Source organism: Periplaneta americana, chromosome 3 (genome assembly GCF_040183065.1).
Source record: "Periplaneta americana isolate PAMFEO1 chromosome 3, P.americana_PAMFEO1_priV1, whole genome shotgun sequence".
In the NCBI taxonomy this organism is placed as follows: Eukaryota; Metazoa; Arthropoda; class Insecta; order Blattodea; family Blattidae; genus Periplaneta; species Periplaneta americana.
The window spans coordinates 18,433,735-18,448,737 of NC_091119.1; the positions used below are offsets into that span (position 1 = coordinate 18,433,735).

Here is a 15,003-nt window from a genome sequence, read left to right on the forward strand (position 1 = left end):
ATTATCGCACTATAGACTATTGCATCTAATTCCAATTAACAGTTTCGTCCTTCGTACTAGTAACTCATGTTGAAATAATTCTATACCTATTATATAAAAGAGTACCTTACGTACTGTAAATTCAATCTTCACTTCTGCCCGACCCGCACAGATAACATTACTCAGACATGCTATCTACTGTCCGTCCAAGTGGTTATGTCGCAGGATCGTAGAAAGGGGGGAAATCACGTGACAGTTAATTACTTTTATTTAAGTTATTTTAAACAGTTGCGGGTGAGGGAACTCGGGATGCGACGTGCGAAAATATGACTCAATATTGAAAGCTCTTTCGTCACTGGAAAACGCGAATACATTTCTGGAACGTACTATACTCACTAACTCAATACTGTTTGTGTTTACTACGACCTTAACAGTCTTACTAATAAACCGTTTATAGTTTTTATACGAGACTTATGCAGAGTTGAGACAGAAAACGTTACTAATAAACCGTGAATAAGCTATGGACGTATAAACAGGCTGTAACTATACAATGGGAATTGCTTTGCAGTAGTTATATACACGAAACCCCTTGTTTAAGCGTTGTATATAGGGAAAAAATGGCCGCCCCTTTAACAGCTGTTCGTATCGACTGTCATTTTATGATGATGTTTACCTTGTAACCACAGAAGAACAAACCAAAGATCATAGAATTATTAGAATAATATTGCTGTAGCTTGTACTCTTTGACCAAAATGTAGTGTGGTAATCGATTAGAGCCAGTTCTACTATCGATATTTAACACGCCACACTAGAGCACTCTACCGGATCCAGTAGAGAACCTCAGATATTCTATTACCTTTCATAACGAAGTAATGACGAAACTATGACGTAGCTGTGCAACAGTTATACTGTTATACACGACGTATGTAGTGATTATTAGTAAGGAATTTACTCACGACTTATAAACGAGCTGTTCATTGTATAATTATAAGACAGTTAAACGTCTGTATATAGAGTTTTTATTAGTAAGGCCGTAAGGCGACTTTGACTGTATACGCTTGGTTCTGTGAGGAGAACAGTTGGAAGTACACTATTAGAGGGGGTGGGAGTGAAGTACATTCAAAAACTCAGGTACAATAAAAATTGAAGTAAAAATAAAATGATGTCCCTGTACATGGCTAATGCAGATGTTAACCGATATAATGCATAGTCGGCCATATTAACAGTTCCGCATTATCTGTGTGTCTATCTTTTTTCGACATTTTAGGTCTTATGCTAAAGGATAGGCCTGCACCGTGGACCGCTGATGATGTAGATTCATCACATGCCGGTCTTTACTTCTGACATCATGTGACATCACACCGACATACACAACAAACAAATTTTATGCCTAGATTGTGCCTACAGCTCGTATTTAGAGACTACGTATGAACAACCATGCCCGTCATTAGAGTTCTGCGTTTGGTTACTTTGAACACAAGTTAGGTGTACGGAGGGTTTCGCTCAGTACGGAAGGCAAGTTGCGAGTCAACAGTTCACACACTCTCCGCAGGCTCCGGTACTGTGTTTACATCTGTTTATTCATGTACCTGTATGTATAAGACTGTGAACAACAGGAATAGTGCTCACACATAAAATACCACTTGAATTTAATAACAACACTTACTTATTTACTTACTTACTTACTTACTTACTGGCTTTTAAGGAACCCGGAGGTTCATTGCCGCCCTCACATAAGCCCGCCATTGGTCCCTATCCTGAGCAAGATTAATCCATTCTCTATCATCATATCTCACCTCCCTCAAATCCATTTTAATATTATGCTCCCACCTACGTCTCGGTCTCCCTAAAGGTCTTTTTTCCCCCTCCTGCCTCCCAACTAACACACTATATGCATTTCTGGATTCGCTCATACGTGCTACATGCCCTGCCCGTCTCAAACTCTGGATTTAATGTTCCGAATTATGTCTGGTGAAGAATACAATGCGTGCAGTTCTGTGGTGTGTAACTTTCTCCATTCTCCTGTAACTTCATCCCTCTTAGCCCCAAATATTTTAAGCACCTTATTCTCAAACACCCTTAACCTATGTTCCTCTCTCAAAGTGAGGGTCCAAGTTTCACAACCATAAAGAACAACCGGTAATATAACTGTTTTATAAATTCTAACTTTCAAATTTTTTGACAGCAGACTGCATGATAAAATTTTCTCAACCGAATAATAACACGCATTTCCCATATTTATTCTGTGTTTAATTTCCTCCCGAGTATCATTTATATTTGTTACTGTTGCTCCCAGATCCCATTCCGAGGCTTATTTGAAGGATTCGTAACAAGCTGTTTTTTTACGGTGATGGGTTGTTAGCCCTTCGCCCAACCCCCAAGCTGGAGGACCACCCCTTATCGGCTGTCCGCGACTGCTTATTCAGTATATTCACAGCTACCCTCCATATCTGGAGGCCGTCAATGTTACAACAACATTAAAACTGATTACAAAAACAAAATTTTGCAGGCTAAAACTAAGGCATGGAAGGAGTTCTGCTCATCGCAAAGTCCACAAAACCCATGGGGGATAATTTATAAAATGTGTCGAAAACCCGAGAACTTCAACAGATCTCTCAATACTATCCAAACCGACAACGGGTTTACCTCTAATACATACGAAACAGCTAGTGTCCTAATCAATAAATTCTTTCCTGATGATTCTATAGACACGGATGTGCACAAGCGTACCAGACTTGAATCCGAGCTGTCACCTGACACGGAAGATGAACCACAATTCACAGCAGAAGAGGTAGAGAGGGCAATAAAAAAATTGAATGATAAAAAAGCACCAGGGATTGATGCAATCTCTGCCAATATAATTAAAAATGTACATACGAGCTGTGCCGATCTCTTTGTGAGTATTTTCAATAAATGTATGTCATTGCAAGTCTTTCCTGACTGCTGGAAAATCGCAAATGTTAAAATAATACCAAAACCGCACTGTCATAACCGAACAGCAAACGCCTATCGGCCTATCTGTCTGCTACCTGTTATGGGAAAACTCTTGGAGAAACTTATTATAGATAGAATTATGTATAACTTGTATAATACAAATATGTTAAAAGGGAATCAATATGGGTTCACACCGCAAAAATCCACAGAAGATGCAGTGCTTCATGTTGTGAACTGGGCAAATCAAACTCTAAGACGTCGGCAGTTCGGATTACTCATATCACTGGACATTTCGGGGGCATTTGACAACGCTTGGTGGCCTAAAATTATGTCTCAACTGAAGAAAAAATGTTGTCCTAGAAACCTATATAACCTAGTCAAAAATTACTTTAGCAATCGCAAAGTACAACTCACGATAGGAACTACTACTCTAATGAAAGACGTTAATAAAGGATGTCCCCAGGGTTCCTGCTGTAGTCCAGGGCTTTGGAATATCTTGTATGACGACCTGCTACAGATGGATCTGCCAAATGATTGTCAATTAATAGCATATGCTGATGACGCTCTCGTCCTAATAACAGCTGACAATATAAACTGTATTGAAAACAAAGCCAATGAAACGCTGACTTCCATATCCAAGTGGGGAAAAGACAACAAACTGCAGTTCAACCCTCTTAAGACAAAAGCCTTGCTGATTACAAGGAAAAGAAATTACGACCTACCACACATACAGATGGACATGAAGGATATCGACATAGTAGAGACACTCTTGTATTTAGGCGTCACTCTCGACAAACGTATGTCTTTTAAGGCACATATTGATTCACTAGTCACTAAATCACACCAGTTTCAATCTGCTTTGCATAGGGCCACCAGACCAACCTGGGGTCTTAGTCCTGATATATTGCGAACAATATATCATGGCGCTTTCGAACCATTGATATTATACTGTGTCTCGGCATTTCAAAATATACTTCACAAAAAGTGGGTTCAAAATAAATTGATACAAATCCAGCGTGGATTCATTCTACGAATCACGAAGGCTTACAGAACCACATCGACAGACGCAGCCCTAGTGATCGCGGGTATACCACCATTGTTTTTAACAGCCATGGCTAAAGCTGAAATCTCTAACGTGAAAAGAAATGGGATATTTATAGAACAAGAATCATATCTTGAGGTGGAAAAAAGATCACATTTTCAATTAACTGGTCATCCGAAAGATTTTCACCGTGCATCAAATACATGTACAGATCGACATGAATACAACATCTATACTGACGGCTCTCGGTTGCAAAAGGAGAACGACGTCACCTTGGTGGGCTGTGCTTTTGTTACCTACTACAACACTACTGAAGTCCACTCTGCCACGTTCCGCCTGGCGCCCATGTGCTCCGTGTTGCAAGCAGAACTCCTTGCCATCTTGCAAGCAGTGAAATGGAGCATTACCAACGGGATTGACTCATGTATTCACAGCGACTCTCAATCTGCCTTACAAACCATTGACGATAAATACAACTTGCATTCTATAGCCGTCGAAATTAGATCCCTAATACTTAAATTTGAAGGTCGTATTTGCTTAATGTGGGTGCGCGGCCACACAGGTACTGAAGGAAACGAAAGAGCGGATACATTAGCGAAGCAAGCGGCCTCAACCAACTCAGAATATAAATATTCCACCTGTCCTATTTCGTACATCAAGCAGAAGATCAAGCACACAACTACACTCAAGTGGAATACTTACTGGAACTCTAGTGTTAAAGGCTCTGTGACCAAGAAATTATTCTTTCCCAATGTACAAGACAGACTATGTTGCAGTCAGTTCTCAACCGACTTCTTTTACACCCAATTTATGACCGGCCATGGAAAATTCGGTTCCTACTTCGAAAGATTTAGGATCAAAAGTGCAGAAGAATCTCTGTGCATATGCAAAGAGAATCAGACTGTTGAACATTTGATTTTTCACTGTCCAGTGTTCGAAAGGAAAAGACACTTTTTAAGATATCATATCTCGGATTGCAATTTAAATTACTCCACACCCCTTTACCATTTTCTTAGAAAAAAATGTTGTTACAAACAATTCACAGAGTTTATACACCACATCCACGCAAGACTGTAGCTGTTAATTGTATATAAATTAATGATGTTATAAAATCCTAATGCACTATGTAAAACAAGGTGTCTATCTTTGGGACATAATAATAGTAATGACAACAATAACTATGTTTGTATTATAGATTTTACTATTGTTGAGTATTTGATGACAGGTATATAGTTTGTAACCATAAGTAATTTTGTTTTTATTTTTTCTTTACTATCGCAAACCAACTATATAATAGGTGTTTTATTTGTAACTACGCCAATTATGTGCATTATCTCATTAATATTGCTTAAAATTATGTATAAGATCACAAATTAATGTAATAATCTTGCAATTTCTCTACACCTTCGATTATAATTTCTAATTTTATTTCATTTTGTTTTAATTGAAAGTAATTATTGCATAACGTATTAGTATTGTTTACTGTCTCTTAATTAGTGTATTTATATTGTAACTATGATTCACACCTACTATTAATTCTTTAAAATTGTGTATTATCACTACATATTGTATTTCACATGTAACAAACTACAACCCTAATATACCAAAGGTAAAATAGGGTTTCAATATTTGGATAACAATAATAATAATCTGGAGGCCGTCTCCTCGATCCGCAACCTGAGGACGCGCCATGCCGTGGTGATAGGGACCCACAATACATGGTTAATAACAATAACAAATAACAATAATAATAACAACACTAAGAAAGTATTTGTTTAAGGGCAGCTCATATGCAATAAAAGTAGTGCTGTTGATCGATCAAAATATTTAATCCAATTAACTATTTGAATTTAATCGATTAATTGATAGATTAATCGAGTTTGATCGAGTTGAAAACATGTTTTAATATACTGTAATACGTAATTATTGTTAAATTTAACTTGTGTTCGGTGATAAGCATAAGTATTAAATGTTTTATATCTGTATATATTGTATCGTTGTATTACAACATATTTATTATGATACATATTATTGTGTCAATTTCTCCGGGAATTTTTGAGACAAAGATAAATTACAAAAAGTATGATGACTTACCTAGTTAATACTGCTTCATCCATGATTTTAAACATGTGCATGCATTAAGTGCCGCTCTACGTTTAGTAACAATGTTTCCTGAATCACTAAACACGAAAAAACTTTTTTTCTTTGAAGCACTTCTCCACGATCGTTCAATTTAAATCCAAACGTTTCACCGAGTTTACCTCTCAAATTCTCATATGTCATAATGGAGTTTACACTGCTCACAAACCACAGAAAACTGAATTTTTCTTTATCAAGCTAAACACACAATCTTCATACACGAACTGAGTACAGAAACTGAACTGCAAAAGTAGGCCTACAGCGGCCGAAACAGAAGGCTAGCCCCTATTGTAATCGAATTACCAGATTTTAGAAAGAGAAGGTAGTTACGCTCTCACTTGCACACAGTGTAGACATGGCTATTTTATAAGGGATGAGGGGGGGACGAATCCCAGGAAAGTATATATTTCATATGCTACGAAGATAAGCTAACAAGAAGGTGGAAATTTTCTTGAAAAGCCATAAAACTTAATAAGTGTTTCGCATTGTTTCAACTTTCAATAGAGCTAGACTAGGTCACTGTCCTCATATCTCCATCTCTTTCTGAAGTGTTCGTGCTAAGATTTTCCCTACGCTACCTAGTTTACAGTTAGAAAATAAGAGTACTATTATGCTTTTAAGTAAGCAATTTGCGAAAGAGAAATATTGTCGGAATTTTTAGTATGAGTTTGTATTAACAAAGTAATAATTAATATAAACTACAACCGATTAATTTTAATCGACTCGATTATTTGATTAAATATTTTTGATCGATTAATCTTACAACAGAAATTGATCGATTAACCTTACAACAGAAATTGATCGGTTAATCGATTAAATCCCACAACACTAGTTTATAATAATATGATGTTGCGATATGGAGGCCTGTTCGACTTGGGACAGGTCAGAATAATTCTTATTATTAGGAAAATGTATTGTAAGCTCTGACTGGATTTTCAATGATAGGACTCGGAATTGATCCATACATAAGCTCATTTTGCCATTGTGCGCCGTTTCCATTTGGGCGTCCAAAATCTGACTCGCTCTTAATCCAAGTAAGACTCAAGCTATACAGACGTGGACAAATTATTAACAAAATTGACGATTTTTATGATAATTCTGTTTACAAAATTTGACTTTTCAATTTAGACTACAGTTGACAATTTTACATATTTCTATCATTACAGTAGATAGAAATATGCAAAAATATCAACTGTAGTTTAAATTGAAGAGTCAAATTTTGTAAAAAATATAAAATAAAATCTTCATATTTTGCTAATAATTTGTAAATATGCAAAAATGTCACCTGCAGTCTAAATTGAAGAGTCAAATTTTGTAAAAATATAAAATAAAAATCTTCAGTTTTGCTAATAATTTGGAAATACCCAAAATGTAAACTGTAGTCCAAATTGAAGAGTCAAATTCTGTAAAAATATATAACAAAAATCTTCAGTTTTGCTAATAATTTGTAAATATGCAAAAATATAAAATGTAGTCCAAATTGAAGAGTCAAATTTTGTAAAAAATATACAATACAAATCTTCAATTTTGCTAATAATTTCCAAATACGCAAAAATGTCAACTGTAGTCTAAACTGAAGAATCATATTTTGTAAAAATATGTAATAAAAATCTTCAATTCTGCTAATAATTTGTCCACGTCTGTAATTATTGGGCATAAACATTTAGTTTTTAACTGTCTTTTTTTTCCCCTCAGTCTTTACACTTAACAACACACCAATCCCTTATTCATCTCTCGTAAAAATTCTTAGAATTCTATAAATGCTAAAACACGTTTCGAAGAAAAATAGTATAGTCAAGTAACTCACATCTGTAAGAAAGTACTATTTTTATTGCTCCACTCTCTAAATTATCAGCGAAATGTTTTCTTCTTTCCATAAAAATGAACATTGTTCAAACACTAGTGATGTCCCATTTTGATTACTGCGATTCTCTCTTCACAAATTATAACCGTCAATTTAACTTAAAAACTACAACGTGCTCATAATGTGTCCGTTTCATCTGCAATATTCGTAAATTTGACCATATAACACTAACTTTTTAAACTCTTTCATGGGTACGCCTGAAGGAGCGAAGAACAAAACATTCTTTATCTGTTCTGTTTAGAATATTACTTACTTCTACTCCAAAATATCGCTTTGAACACCTTAGTACATTGCGGAATCAACATCAGGCTTTATTATCGATTCCTCGTCACCGTACCTCTTTCAAGTCAACCTCTTTCACAGTGTCAGTTTGTCGTCTATGGAACTCCTTACCTGGTCACGTCAGGGATTGCCGAACGGTTAATCAATTTAAATTAAGAATACACACTTTTACATGGAATTAATTTGTGTTAGCCAAATTGTATAATTTGTCATTTAGACCTATGATAATATATGATTATGTCTCGTGACCAGAATATTGTACGAAATGGAAATATAAAAATTGGAAATTTATCCTTTGAAGAGGTGGAAGAATTCAAATATCTGGGAGCAACAGTAACAAATATAAATGATACTCGGGAGGAAAGTAAACAGAATAAATATGGGAAATGCCTGTTATTATTCGGTTGAGAAGCTTTTATCATCCAGTCGCTTCTCAAAAAATCTGAAAGTTAGAATTTATAAAACAGTTATATTACCGGTTGTTTTTATGGTTGTGAAACTTGGATTCTACTTTGAGAGAGGAACATAGGTTAAGGGTGTTTGAGAATAAGGTGGTTAGGAAAATATTTGGGGCTAAGAGGGATGAAGTTACAGGAGAATGGAGAAAGTTACACAACACAGAACTGCACGCATTGTATTCTTCACCTAACATAATTAGGAACATTAAATCCAGACGTTTGAGATGGGCAGGACATGTAGCACTTATGGGCGAATCCAGAAATGCATATAGAGTGTTAGTGGGAGGTCGGAGGGAAAAAGACGTTTGGGGATGCCGAGACGTAGAAGGGAGGATACAGTAATATTAAAATCTATTTGAGGAAGGTGGGATATGATGATAGAGACTCGATTAATCTTGCACAGGATAGGGACCAATGGCGGGCTTATATGAGGGCGGCAATGAACCTCCGGGTTCCTTGAGGGGAGTCTGTACTGCCTATCCCAGCAATGTAAATTTCATCTAATTTAGATGCACTTTTCTCAGGACTTACATAAGATACGGTACACATTTGAAATTTTTAGGGGTTAGTCTTCAAGTATTATTGTATATAACAGGCTAAAATTACGGTCTTTATCTTTTATTACTCTGCTTTACATTGATGGGATGGCAGTACAGACTCCCCTTAAAAGCCAATAAGTAAGTAAGTAAGTAAGTAAGTAAGTAAGTAAGTAAATACGACCTATGATAAAGTACAATTAGGATATAAGTTGTAAATTACTTAATTATGTATCATGTTTAGTCAATATTTCAGTAAGCTCCTTAATTTGCTAGATAATGATTTTTATATTTAAGTATTAAGTTATTATTAATCTATTGTTACTGTTTGAATGTATATTTCACTCCTGGTAGTGTGGAAGAGAAGGCTTTATGGTTTTAACTCTACGAGAATAAATAAATAAGTAAATAAGTTAATAAATAAGTAAATAAGTAAGTAAATAAGAAAATAATTAATATATAAGTAAATAATTAAGTAAATAACTAAATAAGTAAATAACTAATAAATAAGTAAGTAAATAACTAAATAAGTAAGTAAATTAGTAAATAACTAATGAATAAGTAAATAACTAAATAAGTAAGTAAATAAGTAAATAACTAATAAATAAGTAAATAAGTAAGTAAATTAGAAAAGAACTAATAAATAAGTAAATAAGTAAGTAAATAAGTAAATGAGTAAATAACTAATAAATAAGTAAATAAGTAAGTAAATAAGAAAATAACTAATAAATAAGTAAATAAGTAAGTAAATAACTAAATAAGTAAGTAAATAAGTAAATAACTAATAAATAAGTAAATAAGTAAGTAAATAACTAAATAAGTAAGTAAATAAGTAAATAACTAGTAAATAAGTAAATAAATAAGAAAATAACTAATAAATAAGTAAATAAGTAAGTAAATAACTAAATAAGTAAGTAAATAAGTAAATAACTAATAAATAAGTAAATAAGTAAGTAAATAACTAAATAAGTAAGTAAATAAGTAAATAACTAATAAATAAGTAAATAAGTAAGTAAATAACTAAATAAGTAAGTAAATAAGTAAATAACTAATAAATAAGTAAATAAGTAAGTAAATAAGAAAATAACTAATAAATAAGTAAATAAGTAAGTAAATAACTAAATAAGTAAGTAAATAACTATTAAATAAGTAAATAAGTAAGTAAATAACTAAATAAATAAGTAAATAACTAATAAATAAGTAAATAAGTAAGTAAATAACTAAATAAATAAGTAAATAAGTAAATAACTAATAAATAAGTAAATAAGTAAATAACTAAATAAGTAAGTAAATAAGTAAATAACTAATAAATAAGTAAATAAGTAAGTAAATAACTAAATAAGTTAATAAATAAATAAGTAAATAAATAAATAAATGTGTTTAGATTCTGAAATTGCGGGGCTTATTATGGCATTAAGGAGAGTCTAGCTCCTTCATCATTTCATCACCATGCGTCTTAATATCTTGTTCCTTGAAGCGGTAGTAGTATTCCTGGTAACTTCTCGTGCAGGACGCTGTTATGAATCAGCGAGCGCTTTAGCACGGTATTGCCGGGAGGCGGGTCTTGGCGGACTGATTCACTTGGTAGGTTGAGATGGGATGGGACTGGATGCGTTGCCATGGTGATAACGAGTGTACTAGAAGCCGGGGCTGTGTGCACGGATGCAGCGCTCGAACCTCCGCGCGCCGGGGTTGCAGGAAGGGGTGGGCATTTCGCTTCAAATAATAACACCCATTTTACCTCGTAGTATGCCCTGCCAGAAATTAATTATTTTCTTTCGCTCCTGTTTGTTATGTAAGAGGACAGTGACTTTTTTTTTTCTCGTTGCTGCTTTTGTGTGATTTAATTAAAAGTTTGAACACAAGGAAACGCCGAACAGATGTCACTTGTTTTAACGTTGGGATTTACTCTCAACCACTTTTGCCTTGACTCGTACAACACACTTAGGCATATGCTGGCAGAGAGACGCCGTTGCACAAGTGATTTGCGTTTAGTTCGAAAGTGGCGACAAAATATTTTTAGACATATGATCTAAGAATTTCATCTTAAAGTTCATACTTGTAAAATATTTCATATACTATGTTATCTTGCTGTTTTTGCTTCCGTCTTTCTCACATCCGCCGTCTTTAGATTGATACGTAATTATTGCTAAAAATGTAATATTTAATGTTTTATATAAAGAAATTTGTCTGTAGTAATGTCACAAGAGGTCTAAGATTTGCCGATAAATCCACGAGCGAAGCGAGTGGATTTATCTGGGAAATCTCAGACCTCGAGTGGCATTTATTAGGACTATTTCGTGAATAAAATAAAAATGTAAATAATATATCCCTAAAATTCGATCACAAAATGTTAATAATTGTTTATTTATACTTAACCTATTCAGACATTGTGAAGTTGAAATACTCGTAGATGAATATCGAGTACTGCAATAAAGAAATTCGATGTTATTATTCAGTAATGCCAATTGCGAAATACAGGTTCAACAATGTTAATTACATGGCCCGCACTTTTCTTTTCTTATTATAACATAAATACATTTTCATTATCTGCTGAAATCATAATTTAATTTAACAGTAATTTTGGGGACAGCTATATACCAATGCTTATGTATTCACAGCGAGACATGTTGCTACACAGTGAAGCCATCTCTGTATAGATAGGCCTAATTAAAACACGAATTTTATTACGCCATACGGAAGGCAGTTTGATGAAAAGACATTATTACTATTCAAGGTCATTGGGTTTGATATGTTACATAAATTTAAACGTCTAACTTTCTATTAATTGTTTCATTTCATTCACAAAATACAAATTTTATAGGCTACTTATAGGTTATGTTACCTGTGAGAGCAGGACCAATGTCAGCTGTGTCTTATTTCGACCGTTACAATCAGTGCTAAACGAAAGCATTTTTTATAGCTCGACAAACACATTCTCGCTGCAGTGTGTAACGGAACTAAAGCTGCATCTACACAGTTCAATATTCCAATCGCGTATGCGTGCAATCTGGGAAGAATATTGAAAGAATCAAGTTTAAAAGGTATGTTCAATTAAGATGCATGAAGATTTTGTGTCTACATGGTGCGCCGTTTTGAACGTCGTCTTCACTGCGTGAATATATTAATTAATATTAAATATCAATCTTGCATTCATTGCTTTAAAGTTGAAAGAAAAGTTTGATCGTGTAGCTGCATCTAATGTATTCATGATCATCAATTCACGGAGAAACAGTTGGCGACAACGACTAAACAAAAGAACGACCATGCGATAAATTGATAGCGATAAATCTAGCTGAAAATATTATCGCAAAGTGTGACTGTGATTGGTTGGAATTCAAAATTTCATTACACTTCATTGGTCGAAAATGGAATGACGTCATGTGAACGAAATAGTCTCAGATATCAGCTGAATGGTATATCGGTGCCACAAGTGAACACTTATAAATACCTAGGTAGGCCTACATATTTAAGTAACAAACTGGATTGGAAGGAGCATGTCACTGATACCACAAGGAAAACCTGGAAAGCACTACATTTCTCTATGCATATTCTGAAGAAATCTAACCGAAGGTCAAAAGAATTAGTGTACAAAACCCTTGTTCGCCCAATTATGGAATATGGAGCTGTAGGCTGGGATCCGTACAGACAAAACCAAATCGATTCAATAGAAAAGGTCCAACGCAAGGCAGCAAAATATGTCAAAATGGGAAAGGGACATGACGAAGAGATAGTAAAAGACTTAGGGCCGATTGTATAAACCATCTAATCTTAGATCAGAGGTTAAATTGATCCTTGTTTCAGCTGAACTTGGAATTTTGTGTTGTATAAAGTCTAATCTGGGATTAATTTGTCTGAAACTAAAGTCAACTTTGACTGAAGAAATTTCTCCGATTAAGTTAGATGATCCAAGTTCAGTTATTTATTTTCTGTTTGAAATATACGAGTGACAGATTGTGCAAATAAAATATCCATTATTATTAATATTAATAGATATGTTAGGTACATTTATATATATTTCTTTCAATTTCTTGCCTTAATACACAAACATTCTTATATTTTATAAGGCTCTATCGTGTTCAGCAGTATCAAATAACATAACCTATAATTATATTATGTTTATAACAACCATTAATTATTAATGGATATGATAGGTACATTCATAAATGTTCAATTTACTGTATTACTAAACGAAAATTGTCGTTTTATAAAGCTTTATTATGTTTAGCAGTATCAAACACCATAACATTATAACAACTTGGTGAACAGTCAACCTTCTTATTGTCCGCCATTATTTACATTGCACAAAAAACCAGTGTCTCCAACAGAGTGTAATACGGAAAGTCGCCAAAAAGTAGTTGTAAAGTCGCTAGATTTCTCATTATCAACGAAGAAAGATTAAATTTTGTCACTATGGGGTGCTAAGAAGGTCACTAAATCCCTATTTAAGCAATATAAAAGTTAAAAGAAGTTGTTGTTGAAAAAGAGTTAAAGTCGCTAGATTGGTAACACTGAACAAACCTGTATAACATGGTCCGCGCATCACGTATTTCACCTGTTTATGCGATGTTGCCAAATCCTTTTCACGTGAACTTAGATTGCATTTGAACCAAGGTGATTTGATCGCAGAAAAGTTTTATACAACAGAAGAAGTGTCTGAACTCGGTTCACTTTTCGATCTTCGATCAAAGTTGATCTTTAGTCAGGGAGTTTTATACAATTGGGCCTTAGGGTGGGAATTTCTCAAGTCAAGGCGACGAAAAACCAGACTCACCGCATTGTTTAAGGCACAAATGGGACACAAAGCATGGACCGATATCAATGCTAGATTAGCAACACTACCATACTTAGGAAGGGCTGATCATATTAGGAAGTTTAAATGTAGAAAACAAGGAACGGACGTGGTAAAATTTTCCTTTGTTAACCGCACAATAGTAGACTAGAACAGCTTACCTGCGGCAATCTTTCAGGGTGGTCCTCTCAAAATCAATACATTTAAGGAAAGGTTGAAAAGATTAGACTGAAAATGTAATTGTAGGTGCAGTGTAATTAAGTTGTGTCATGTAATTAAGATGATATGTAATTAAGTTGATTTGTAATTAATTAAGGTGATATGTGATTACTCAAATTGGTAATAGGTGGGTGAAATAGAAGTACTTATAAGTTGGGTTTACTTTTGCTTATTGTAGGCGTTATTATAGAATAGTTTTTGTTTATAGTCCTAGGTTTATTGCACGAAATGGAACTATAAAAATGGAGATTTATCCTTCGAAGAGGTGGAAAAATTCAAATATCTTGGAGCAACAGTAACAAATATAAATGACACTCGGGAGGAAATTAAACGCAGAATAAATATGGGAAATGCCTGTTATTATTCGGTTGAGAAGCTTTTATCATCTAGTCTGCTGTCAAAAAATCTGAAAGTTAGAATTTATAAAACAGTTATATTACCGGTTGTTCTGTATGGCTGTGAAACTTGGACTCTCTCTTTGAGAGAGGAACAGAGAGTGAGGGTTTTTGAGAATAAGGTTCTAAGGAAAATATTTCGGGCTAAGAGGGATGAAGTTACAGGAGAATGGAGAAAGTTACACAACGCAGAGCTGCACGCATTGTATCCTTCACCTGACATAATTAGGAACATTAAATCCAGACGTTTGAGATGGGGAGGGCATGTAGCACGTATGGGCGAATCCAGAAATGCATATAGAGTGTTAGTTGGTAGGCCAGAGGGGAAAAGACCTTTAGGGAGGCCAAGACGTAGATGGGAAG

General features: G+C 34.4%; 1 long non-coding RNA gene across 1 annotated transcript in view; it reads left to right on the forward strand.

Annotated features, from left to right (window-relative positions):
- LOC138697086 (uncharacterized) overlaps nucleotides 1-15,003 on the forward strand; it is a 250,534-nt gene that overhangs the window by 44,261 nt on the left and 191,270 nt on the right. The gene's annotated exons all lie outside the window — the stretch shown is intronic.